This window comes from Protomyctophum parallelum, assembly GCF_964188405.1.
Source record: "Protomyctophum parallelum genome assembly, chromosome: 6".
NCBI lineage: Eukaryota > Metazoa > Chordata > Actinopteri > Myctophiformes > Myctophidae > Protomyctophum > Protomyctophum parallelum.
In genome coordinates this window covers 11,345,393-11,359,478 of record NC_139701.1, presented here as the reverse complement: position 1 = coordinate 11,359,478, position 14,086 = coordinate 11,345,393, and positions in this window count along the sequence as shown.

Sequence of the window (14,086 nt, the reverse complement as noted above, 5' to 3'; positions counted from 1 at the left end):
TTGCAATTTGCTGTACACTCTCTCGACCCTGAGCCTTCACACTAGAATAATGAGCAGGCGTTAGGCGAGTCCTAGCCATGCAGGGCATTTTCCTAATGTGGAGTGAGTGTCCATATGTCTCTGCAGTTTTTACCCCACGATTTTTGTAACCCATTTTTTCACCCAAGACTCAATTGTCTATGTACTCAGTACTCATGGGCACTACACTCCCTCTGCGAACCTGGTGAGAGCAACGGACTGACCTCATGCTTCCTTCTATGCATGAGGAGTCCAAGCCGCTTCTTTTCACCTGCTGGGGGTGAGTTTCCCTGGTTGGACGTAAGCGTGTGGAAGGAACACAGTTCCTTTTCCCCTCCATCAGGCACCGCCTGCCTGGCCAAGGGGGAGGCATGTTTTAGAGACCAGGACGGCTGCATGTTCTTTTTTAGGGCATTTACCCTATAGGGTACACAGGGAGAACCGATATGGCAGTACGGATTACTTCCATGCATCCACAGCCGCCTCTTGAGGTCATCTACCATTTTAGATTTCCAGACTCTCGTCAGTTGTTTTGGATGACACGTTTCACTTATATTCATGTAAACAATCTCAATCTCCCCCTCTCCATCTCTCTCTCTCATGTATGACCTCACATCTGAGCCCATAAGCTCCCTGCGTAGACCCTCTCCTTTAATCTTATTCCAAGAATCAGGCCAGATTCCTTCCTGGCTGATCTAAGAGCAGTGTAGCTGAACCAGACACATTCCTACCTCTCTGCAGTTTAGCAGGAGAACCACATGTTGGCATTTACGTCCTGGAAGGGTGCCAACCACCTGATGATCTTACACACACATGGGCACATGGGCACTACTAGGACAACGGAATAATGTGTGTTCTATCAAAATGGCTTCATATAAATGTCTGATATGCCCTGAAGAAGGCATTTTATTTGTTGAAACGTTATCTTTCCCGTGGTCAGCACCTCCCCACTATTGGTTATTGTTTTTTGTCTAAATGTCAAACAACCTAGCATCTGTCTAACAGTAGAAAGTCTGTACAGTAAAGCCATGAGTATACACTATAGAGTGCTACGTCTACATAAAATTCTACCTAAATTGCGTAAGTCTTTGCATACGCCTGTAAAGGCTATAGGGCAAATGCTATGGGCTAAGATGGAGTCTGAAGAGGTGGGTTTTCAGACTATGACAACATGATAACCATGACATCTTCAGAGCAAAATCTCATTAGCACTCAATGTACCTTTATTCAGCTGTAAAGGAAACAAATGACCTGGAGGTGGAGCATGGCAAAATGTCCTTGGAGATAAAATACAGTTTGAGTCATAGAGACACACACACACACACACACACACACACACACACACACACACACACACGCACATTTATAGCTAACAAAATCTGTTTGTTTGGAGCACCTTCTCCTGCAGTGAGCCACTGTGAATGTCTGCTTGTGTTGTTGATGGAAGGACAAACACCCATACTCAGCTGCAGGGTTGTAGTGCAACACTGACATTGACCTCTACCACGACTCAAGACAGAGGCCACAGACAGCCTGATGGAGGGGAAAACAAACTGTTCGGAATAACGTGTTCCTTCCAATGCGCTACGTCCGGCCAGGGAAACGCTCCCCTGTCATGTGAAAAGAAGCAGCTTGGACTCCTCATGCATAGAAGGAAGCATGAGGTCAGTCCGCTGCCCCCCCCCCAGAGGAAGTGTAGCGCCCAGGATTACATTAGATAATTGACACTGGGTGAAAAAATGGGTTGCAAAATCGTGGGATAAAAATTAATAATAAAAATCACACCAGTGTGAACCAAGTGGTGCAACTCCCGTCTATTGGTTCTCTGTATCGTTCCAATTTGTATCATTCCAATTTCTTCTCTGTATCGTTCCAATTTCTTCTCTGTATCGTTTGCGTCCAGCAGGTGGCAGCCATGTCACATACTTCTGTCGTTCCAATTTCACGCATGCGCACACCACTCGTGCTCACACAGGTTACAGGTACATCACAAACAGGTACACAGCTACACGGACATTGCATGCTGGATGTAGAAGTGGTTGCACCACGTAAAAAATAAAAAATACTTACTTTGGCAAACTAATGGCTAGTCAAGTTTGAGTAGTTTTGTGTAGTGTACACTACATCAGACATTTCAGCCTAATGGGATTTCACTCCTTTTCACTTTGCTCAAGACTGCATTTTTCGTGCATCATTGTGTGTGTGTGTGTGTGTGTGTGTGTGTGTGTGTGTGTGTGTGTGTGTGTGTGTGTGTGTGTGTGTGTGTGCGTGCGTGCGTGCGGAATGTGCTCCACTGATTGGCTGAGCACGGAATGTGATGTATGATGATAAGAGCGCTTCACACAAGTGTTTATTTTTATTTATTTTATTGTTTCATTAGCTACTGTGCCAGATTAAATGTCTTTACTGATGTACAGTAGGTGGTCTTGCAGTTCTTTATTTTTCTTAAATGGCTATATACTGTACTGGTTCTAGGTAGTCTTTTAAAGGACAACTTTAGTTTTTTTCAACCTCGGTTCATGTTTTAGGTTGTTATTAGAGAAAGTAAAAGATGAGTGTTCAGTTTTTTTCATTTGCTGCTTTCTTTCATTTTAGCGATTTCAGCTATTTTTGACAGGGGGGGGGGGGGGGGGGGGCGGGGCATTCGAACATGGTACTAGACCCCAGGAAATTACATCTGGCCGCAAAAGATCACAGGATCTACTGAATGTGAAGGTAGCCTACTGGGGGGAAGCCACACTTATAGGCTCAATATGTCTGACATATGTTTACACATTGACCATTGACCAGTGCCTCTGCTCCATTACGCAGCTATGTGTGTCCGCATGTATGCGTGTCCCTACATATATATGTGTCCCTGTGTCCGAGCACGGAAAGCTGCAACACGGTAACCCTGTCAGTTCTCTACCGTTTCTGACGCGGGAAGGCTCGCCAGAACAGGGCTGCCCCACTGGGTGTGTTCTCATGTCATTAGTTATGTCTATCTTTCATACAAGGTACTATTCTATGATCTGAATTCCCGGCAAATACAAATAAAACTCACTCCTTGTATCACTTCGTATTGCCGAACTTTGATAGATGCTAAAGTAACTATACAAGGATGCTGGTTTGATCATTTACACTGCTGTCATCTGTTGACTGTTGGCTCATGTCGCTTTATTCAACTTAAATCCAAAGTGATTATTTGAAACTTAACTTTATGGTTCATGACTTTGCTATTCTTCAGACAGTTATTTTATTGTTTCTTAGTTAACTTAAAGACAAGGCGGCTGAACAGCGGCAACAGCAGGACATGTCATGCAGCAGTTTATGGTTGTTTTGTTTCAGGCACACCTGCCTGCCTGATTAAAACCTCAGCAGCAGCAATGGCCTTCTCTCAACAGTCTTCTTTTAGCATGGGCTCCATGCATACAGTGCCTCGTTGTGTCTGAGTGACAAATAAAAGGTATACAGGGACTTGCGTCAAATTGGTTAAAACATGAGCCTGTTCAAACACAATCTGGCATGGAGACTGGGAGGTACGGAAAAGCCTTTGAATTTGAGGCGGCTCTCATTTCTGAAGTTACATAAGCTTTATACGACTAGACTAGAAGTAGAAATGTGCAGCTCTCCTCGGAGCACAGATCTCCAGCAGGCCTAAAGTGCTCTGTGCTCAAAATGCAATTAAAAAGACCTTCGTCAGTGCTATATGCTCTCAAGAGTTACGTTATTGTTAATGTAACTCTGCATGACTGCATTACTTAATTTACAAGAAGTCTACAGTCTACACAATTAGAGAATGTAGAAGAATTGCTATTGTTGATCAACGTTTGCCTGTTATTCTGCAGTGGGAACAATATGAATACAGCATGGAATTGTGGCCAAAATCACATCCAACGACAACTAAATATTCTCTAGGTTTCTCCAGATTTCAGTCATTTCACTCAGAGAGAGAGGGGCAGGGCACTGGCTGTAGGATTTGCCGATGTCTCCAAAGGTCAGGCAGATACAAAGCAGCGTCTGCCCTTTTGACAGTGCTATAAGCATCAGATGTACGCCTTATAAAGAGCTTCATTTGACACGGAATGGCTCACTGCAAACTGCAAAGTGCCCCGGCCGTGTCTGTGAATCACATCTGCAGCTACACCTCCACCCGTCTTCTCGCCTCCTTGCTGATGGGAGAGTTAACAGCAGAGCCCGTGCACACACACACACACACACTCACACATTAGCCTTTTGCTTCATTACAGGTGCAATGGATGGAGCTACATGCACCAGCACCTGCATATAGAGTGCCCGTTAACATGACATATGCCTGACAAAGGAGGGATGAGAGGAGAATGAAAATGAGAGAGGAGGGGAAAAGTGGTGCTCACTGAGAGATTCATTGATGCACAAGATAAAGGTTGACATTGAGGGGGAAACCAATTATTTCAGTTTTCAGTTGGCTCACGATATTCTGAAAAATCACACCTGTGTGAAGTGAGTGGTGCAACTCCAGACCCACAGGAACGCACCCAGGGTGCCGGCCCGTTTCCGGCGAGCCGCCCCGCGTCCGAATTGTTTGAGAAATGACAGAGTTGCCGTGTGGGGGTCACTCTACTGTACTGTACTGTCACTGTACTGTACTGGCACACCCGAAATCACCATATATACATAATCACCATATATACATTTAATGTGTGTGTGTTAGGTTGCACACAGGTGGTGAAAAACAACCATGCTGTTTTCGTGCTCAGACGCACCCAGCCAGCCACCCAGCCAGCCAGCCACACACACAGCTCTGTAAGGGAGTGGTTGCACCACTCAGAAATAACGTCAACATAATATGTAGCGTGTTTGATTATCAAAGAAATTAATTTTCATGCGGTACGGAATAGAAAGGTAAACATTTGGCTTCTTTGAAGAAGACCAAACAACCACGGTATGTTTTGAGAAGTGTTCTCTGTTTCCAAGATAATACTGTCTGGAACACTTCTATTTAGCCATGTATACTTAAAGATGGAGTGCCACAATTGTTGTATTTTTCCAGTTTTTCATGTGTCTATGAGGTGACAGTACTGATTAGACACCCTGGAGTTGTTTTTATGTACAATGATGTATTCCCTTTGTATTTAGGGTTACTTAATTCATGGAGGCTGAACACTTGACAGTCAAACGTGCCAATGTAAAAAACAGTAGTGATGTCACATTATCAGCCCCTCTCCTAACACCTCCCCTTTTATCATACAACTACAGCTGTGGGTGCGGCTTAAGTTCAGGTGGATCATCACCCATCAGGCAAACCAGGCATACTTTAATGAACTGGTGAACTGGTAAAAACGACATTTTAACAAATACTGTAAACTTTTTTGAAAAAAAATCTTCCTCCTTATATAACAATAATACCTGATGATCATGTTTTAGGGTGGAATAAAATCATGGCACTCCATCTTTAAACAATAACTCCCGTCAGACCAACAATCCCCATCCCCACATTACCTGCTTTCTCATGCATGCAGGTAATGTACACTACAGTAGCTACAGTAACACTATCCTGCGGCATGCCTCGGCTGGAGGTATCCCATTAATCCCTTGTCATATAAAGATCACCTAGAACTTGAATCCCTTTTTGATACCAGCAGGAAAAAATGTTACGTATATGCAGAGGTGGGGACTTGGACTCGGGACTCGAGTCCCGATTTTGATGACTTTAGACTTGCTTTGATCAAATCAAAAATAGACTTGGACTTGATTGGGACTTGAATGCCAAAGACTTGAGACTTGACTTGACTTGAACGCCAAGGACTTGAGACTTGACTTGAGCCCTCTTGACTTGAACATTTTCAAGTCACTTAATACCTTACAGCAGTGGTCCTCAACAGGCGAACCGCGGTCCATGACCGGACCGCGGCACACCTCTCTGCGGACCCTGGAGAAAAGGCCTGGGCCGTGGCTCAGGCACCTTGGCTGGTAATCCAGTCTGGCAGTGTGCCGCGGGTTCGACTCCCGATCCCGACAGGAAATGGGGAGAGAGATGGGGGAGTGACCCCCCATCTCTCTCCCCATTTCCTGTCAGCCTATACTGTCTATCCCTCCATAAAAAATATAAAATAAAGGCGAAAGCCACTACAAAACATTAAAAAAAACAGAATAAACAGAATAAAGAGAAGAAAAAAAGTCACCGCAACCGCGAGTTGAATTCTCTGTTGTATTCGATCACTGCCCAGAAACGCAATTAACACTCTTAATGTGCATGTGCATTATGGGCCAGCATGTCATGATGACAATGTTGCGACATTCACACATTCAGTTGAATGAAACAAAATTGGATTTTTGGAGGTGTGAATAAGTTTTCCTTATGTTTTTGAGACCACCGCTACCGTAGTTAAGTTTGAAGAAAAAAAGGACGAAGAAAGGCGCAACAGTTTTCTCAGTGCTGGAGGTGTGAATAATGAATATTTTGTCAAAGTGAAAGAGCTATACAAACCCGGTTTGTATACCTTGGTAATTGGTTGTTTCTAGGTGAGGGGCGCAGCAATTTTATTTGCGTGCGCATGAGACTGGACCATGGTCTTGTTAAAAAAATATTTGTGGACCTTCAGCATTTCTAGTTGAGGACCCCTGCCTTACAGCAAGCCCAAATAATATTAAAATGTTTAAAAAGGAGAAAAAAATTGCTTGTTTTTGTCTTGTTTTTTTTTTGGTTGGTTTGCTCATTTCTCTCACGATACATGGCAACGCTGACAAACTCACAGTCCCATTGACGGTAACAACAACAACAACAACAACGAGACTAGGAGGACAGCACATAAATCGCCTTGTAATTCGTATTGATTCCCCGACATTAATGTATCAGTATCAGTTCAATACAGGACACATCTTTTAATTTCTGTTAATTTAAACTGGTAACCTTAATCATGTAGTAGCGTGTACTAGCGCCGCCTGTGTTCCACTTGTTGCACATAAACAAACACATACCGGCTTCACTCCTGCCATCGCTGCTGTTTTGGAACAGTGAATTAGAGCATCAGTTTAATGTTTGATTGTATTAGAGTCTTCCTTATTTTTGTGCACAGTTTAAGTTTCTTATTATTTAAGTTTATCTGATTATCTTTTGTATGACATGTAAAATGGTTTGGTATATAATGTAACATTCCTCTTCTAGCTTCTACCCTGGATTTGAACACGGTTTCAGTGATGACATTTTACCATTGTAATAATAATAGCCTGCTTGCTCAGGGGAAACATTGAATTTGTGTCAGATCCTGTGTCTCGGTGAGACATGACCTTTGACATGATCTAAATGTCTCAATAGAAGAGCAGAGAGACAAACTACAACCACCCCATTGTACAGAGTGGTGCTTTAAACCCTGTCCTCATGGAGGAAATTGAAAAGTACAGTATTTGCATTTTGTTGGTGGACTCCAGAACCCTTGTTTAATAATAAATGCAAATTGTGGAAAATGCTCATGATTTATGTAAATCTTTACATATCATTAATTAGTATTATGTCTTGGTGGGACTTGTTTGGGACTCGAAACAAAATGTAAGGACTTGGTTGGGATTTGAAACCAAATGCTTAGGACTTGGTTGGGACTCGAAACAAAAAGTTCAGGACTTGGGACTTGCCTGTGTTGACTTGGACTTGACTCAGGACTTGAGAGCAAAGACTTGAGACTCGACTTGGACTTGCAACATAGGGACTTTGTCCCACCTCTGCGTATATGTAATCAAAGAGCATGGTGCAAGAGGATGCCACACAGACACCAAATCCTACAAGAGACAATCTCCAAGAAACAAGAGTGGCCACAGCCGCCACACACACTGATAGCCAAAGTGCCAATCATTTATTTTAGGACACAGACAAAAAAATAAATGCACTCTGTCAAGTTGCCAACTTGTGCTTTGCACACAAGTAGGCCATCTCCTTGGAAACTAAAATGATGGTGCACGTCCGTCATCTTCCAATACCAAAGCAGCTCAGGTGTGCCTGGACCCATTTACTCCACATCCCCATAATCCACTGCAAAATATTCAAGATGGCGGTATCCGTGAAAAAGGTTGTGTAAACGGTACACTCCAAGTGCATAACAAATTAATGAAATTACATAGTTATGACTAAAAAAGGTATAGGCTGAAGCTACTTAGCTTATTCTGCCTACCCTTTTCACATACAATATACATGACAGAAAACAAATGTCTGTCTTGAGCGAAAAACAGACTACTGTATACATTCAAGCCATCACTGGCAAAGACACACAAACCGCCGATAAACATCAGCAAACACAGCTCCGAGGTGCATCAATAATAATAATAATAATAATAATAATAGCTTGAATTTATATAGCGCCTTTCATGAACCCAAGGACGCTTTACAAAATGTACAACAATCAACAACTATATGACATAAGCCTGAGAGAAGTGTCTTTTCAAGGCAGCCTTAAAAGAGGCATGGCAAATCTCTATTGGAAGAGAGTTCCACGGGGTGGGGGGGCTGCCTCACTGAACGCTCTGTCCCCGAAGGTTCGCTTGACTGCCTTGGGGACAGAGAGGAGGTCCAAGTTTGTGGACCGCAGGTTCCGTGTCACAGGAGGTTTATGGAGGAGGCCTGAGAGGTACTGTGGAGCCAGGGCTTTTTGACATTTCTAGGTGAGAAGGAGGAGTTTATAATTGATACGGAACTTGACAGGAAGCCAGTGCAGTGGTCAGTCAAACCAACGAAGAAATCAACAATCAAGAAACCAAATCAAGCACACACTCACTGTGTTTTTGCCATCACATACATTTCACTGAACAGAATCGGATTAGTTTCTCAGAAATGCTCTCTACCATGAGCCATTTGTGCAGGTCAGGTGACGGTTCAATGGTTGTGAACTTGTGAATGATGCATGTCCTGGCACTTGACATACATGCACCATCTGGGACTAATAACGAGCCACCACTAACAGACTTACCATCAGAAAAAGGCTTTATAGATTACTGGGCCTTGTGTGTCCGTCTTATTGACGGGAATTAAAGCAGCACTAAAAGGAGTAGAAAACAAGCAGAGCAAACTTTTCCAGCTTCTATACCTAATGACTCTGAGCCATGAAACTGCTTTTGTGATGCTGTTGTTGGGTGATGGAAGAAGGGGGGGGGGGGGGGGGGGGGTGGTTGGAGGCACATGTGGCCACGATTTATAAGCCTGTGTATCCTCAGGAGCTGTGTGTGTGTGTGTGTGTGTGTGTGTGTGTGTGTGCACATGCTCTGCTGAGTGAGCCATAATGAGCTGTGATGTGTGACACTGCTACGTGTGGAAAAACACGCACGACCCCCCCCACACCAACTCGGTGTGGCCTTCTGGTTAGTACCTAGAACCAAATTAGCCATTGGGGCCGTGGACCTTGGCTCTCAGGGGCCCTTCGGGGAAATTGAACCGCGAGGTACTGGGTTTGAGGCCCTAAAAAGGGCTCCTGGGGACCTTCATTAGCTGTTGATTTTGTTAAATTTAGGTCAAAAAGATAACAAAAACACCAACATTTTGCGCACACGCGCACTATAGGGCCCCCAAAAAGATTACCGGACCAGGGGCCCTCGTGGGGGTTAATCCCGGCCGGAGACTGGACGGGAGGCGTTGTGACCAGCTCGGTGTGGCCCTGTGGTCAGTACCTGGCCGGAGGCTGGACGGGAGGCGTTGTGACCAGCTCGGTGTGGCCCTGTGGTCAGTACCTGGCCGGAGGCTGGACGGGAGGCGTTGTGACCAGCTCGGTGTGGCCCTGTGGTCAGTACCTGGCCGGAGACTGGACGGGAGGACAGGGTTCAGAGTACAGAATATTGTTTTCAATGCCTCCCAGGTTGGCATTCAGCAACAATGGTTGGATTTTGGGGCCCAGTCCCTGACCTATGGGCCACTGGCCACGTGGTCAGGCTACTTACTTCAGTAATATATTACACACTACAGTGTGTAATATAAAAATCCCATGATACATCATACAATTACAGTGATACAGCAGACGATAAACACTAATATTAGGCAGCCCGGCTCCCCAATCAAGAGTGTGTGCCTGTGTATAGATGATATTGATTTCACTGTTTTGTCGAGTACTATTGTGATTTTCTTTAAAGGTCTCTGCAAAGCACACATTCAAAATCACTTTAAATTCTTCCTATAGTTGCAAGTTGCACTATAGGCATACAACATTTGAAATGTACTGCACCAAATGTAGTAGTAGTTCATTTTGGTCATATAAAAGAATATTAAATGCATTCATTTCATCATTTTGTCACATCATATGGATTAGACCCAAAAGGTGAAGGCTTGCCTTTCACATCAAAAGCAAAAGGACAAAGAACAAAGGAAAGAACAAACAAAATGAAAACACAATAGAACAAAACAAGACAAATGTGATCACTCAGAATTATGAGTAAATTATATTATACGGTTATAGCGTTACTTTATCATAAAAAATATACAAATCATAAGATATGAATAAGGTATCTATTCATATTCATATGCTCTCCCTCTCTCATTCAACTGCCCTTCTGAGACTGCTATCACACATTATATGACTCGTGGATGTCAGACGAACAAAATGATACCACATACAGTATGTCTTGTCCCTTTTAGTGGCAACGATATCTCACCAAGGCCAAAGGACAATTAGTCCCCTTAAGAATACCAATATATACCTGCTCTCTCTCTAACCCGAACAGCTACTGGATACAGCATGGAAGTAGCTTGTTATGTGCCTTATAGTGTGTATAGTTGTAGTTATAGTATAGTTGTTTTGACTGAATGAAAAGTGGATTTGTTGGTGCGTGCGTGCGTACGTACGTATGTGTACATACATACATACATACATACATACATACATACATACATACATACGTACGTAGTAGTCCACACAGTTGACAATTCTAAATTGCTTTCTTTTGGAGTAGAAATATTGTTTTATAGTTGTTCCCCCGTACTTCCACACAACAACTGAGTACGAGATGGCAATGCAGTAAGTAGAGCGAGTTTTGGTCCAAAATTGCTTTCATTTATTACAGCATAGATGTGCTCTTAAATTGTGTGGTTTGACACGTACTGCATCCATACCATGTGACCACAAGATATGGGAACAATATTTCATCTTATGTAACAACTCTGGCTAGGCTAAATGTGTGAGTGGGTGTGCAAGTGAATGTTATGTTCCACGGATGATGTGCTGCTTCCGTTTGTATATCGGCCACAATTTTGGTCCAAGAACACATTTTTTTTCTTTCTTTTTTCTCCCCCAGTCCAGTGTCACACTGTGTCCAGTGACGTCCCCGAGGAACAGCACAGAGCATCATCACACAGGGATGGGAAACTAAGACAGCCCTTCAATTTACAGCTCCTCCATTTATATAAGTGGTAATTCATTATCATAGAAATAATCAGTAGCTACACTAATGTGGTAAATGGTGCATTTATATAGCGCCTTTATCCAAGGCACTTTACATAGATTGTGCATTACGTTCACACATTCACACGCCGATGGTGGCGGAAACCATGCAAGGGAAACCAGCACATCAGGAGCAATTAGGGGTTCAGTGTCTCGCTTCCGGGGCGTGTCAGCGGACCTTTAAGAGTCTTGCTCAAGGACACTTCGACACCAACTCTGGGGGAGCACGAGTTCGAACTGGCAACCTTTGCGGTTCCCATCTGTCCACTCTACCCCTGAGCCACCGCGCTGCAGTGGTAGAATATGAATTGCAATATGGAATCACGGATGCAGATTGTACACCGTATACTCAGTGTTAATATAATTCTGAGTTACGGTGGTGGAAACTGATAAATGAGGGTGGACTGGTCACAAGATCATGTGTTATTGAGGCCTCCTGGTGTCAACACTATAAATGGTGAGAACCTCCATTTCACTCCCCTTTCCCTGCTCATAATTCCACTGACCTCTCCGACCCCACCGACCTCTCCCACCCCATCTTCCGCCCCCTGGTATAAGTCACCGTTTTTCTTTTTCGTCCAGTTAAAAACAACCCTGCCTTGACATCTAAGATCTGTCACGCTTCCCATGTGGTTTAGTCCTTGCATCATAGCCATGACGTTTTTATTCAGTGGAATTGGACAAAACTACGGTCGACTACGGTCAAATAGCCTAAAACTACAAATGTCAAAACTGAAGCCTAGTGGAGTATTTGGTACAAGTACAACAGGTGTTGCAGTGGTCATGTGTTCCAAACAAACAGACATTGCTTGGCCTTGGCCTAGTCCTAAAAAATTCAAACTGTGAAAATTGAATATTGCAGCACGGTTTTCATTTTAAGCTCAAGTGGTTAGTTCACATTATTATTGTTGTAGGTTAGTATTATTGTAGGTTTGGGTCCAAGGCATCCCTTCCCAGAAATGTAGTGGAATCAAAAGGACAGCCGTAGTCTTTGAAAAGTAGCAGGCATTAAAAATAAACCGTTAACAGTTTTGTTTTGAGTTGTGCTTGAAATGTATTGTAATTATCCAAACTGTTAATACATTCATCAATCAATCAAACCAAACCACAGCTCTGGTCTTAATGCACTTCTGAATGCAAGTGCTTCATGACTTGAGTTGTTGTCCTGAGTCCTGACAATGTTTAGAACTATAGCACCACCTTGTGTTTGACATTAGGTAAGGCGACCTTAAAGCCAAATTCACCCTTATAAGCATTGAAGTATTTATTAACAGTGTGGAGAATTACAGTACATTTCAAGCACAACTCAATACAAAAACTGTTAACTGTGGATGACACCATAAAGCATTACACTTGTTTACAATAGGGTCCATCATGTTCAATTCATCATAACATTTAGAGACGTACAAATATACACTTCTATATAGCCAAAAACAGGAAATCATCATAGAGGTAAAAAGTTAGAAAAAGAATGTCCAAGCATGTTGCATAGACCATAAATCATAGTAATAGTCTCCACAGCAGTTTGCGTTTCAGAGTTAAACTGAGAATACATGGTTGTGATTGGAAATGTGCCAAAAACCAAAAGGTAAACTAAATGCTTATCATTATCTCATGAACATGTAGATTTGATGTGTCTTATATTAAAACTGCATGGGTGGGTGGTCACAAAATGTGTCACGAACATCCGGCGTTGATTGGCCAATAAAAAACATGTTTACCTGTTAAAATGTCCAAGACTAAAGTCTTTGTTTTGTTTGTCTAGACTGTTACAGTGTGTGTGTGTGTGTGTGTGTGTGTGTGTGTGTGTGTGTGTGTGTGTGTGTGTGTGTGTGTGTGTGTGTGTGTGTGTGTGACGTGTGTAGGGGCCAGGGGGGGAAACAATTTAATTTTTACTCGAAAACAAATTGGTCCGTGATCCACAAATGGATCCAGACCCACTGTTTGGGAAACAGAGATTATTGATTGATTGATTGATTTATTAACAGTTTGCAGAATTACAGTACATTTCAAGTTCAACTCAATACAAAAACTGTTAATTGTGAGTGGACGACACCATAAAGCATTACACTCGTTTACAATAGGGCCCACCATTTTCAATTCATCAAAACATTTAGACGTACGATGGCTGGTACCTGGGGCGGGGCCAAACAGCTGTCTGGAATTGTCAGCAAAGTCCAGGGAGACAGCGAGCGAAGCTCAGGTATTTTGGAAAAATGCTTGGCCCATTCTTTCACAATGATGTGTACCAGACTACCAGTGTGTAGAAATGGCATTGAACCCAAGAGAAAAATCATTTTCATATAAAAGATAGACTGTGTAATGTGCAGCGAAGTAGCAAATTCTTATCTGATCCAGGCCAGATACACCAAATTAAAAACAAAGCACACGTTATACTTTGACATTTTGATGTACTCAAAACATCCACTACTCCACAGAGTGTAACAGTACGTTTTAACAGCGGGCGAGCATCGGCCGACACAATCGCCCGTCATCGCTCGAAAAGATGAATTATTTTTATCTTTCCGGCGACGTTGCTCCGCCCACTTTTCGACCATCGCCCGTTAGCCTGCTATCGCCGGTAGTCGCCGGGTCCCATACACAAATAATGCACTTCCGGAAGATTCGTCTGGCTGTCGCCCGCTGTTAAAAACGTACTGTATAATGAAGAGCGAAATCATCAAACTTACGTGTGTTCC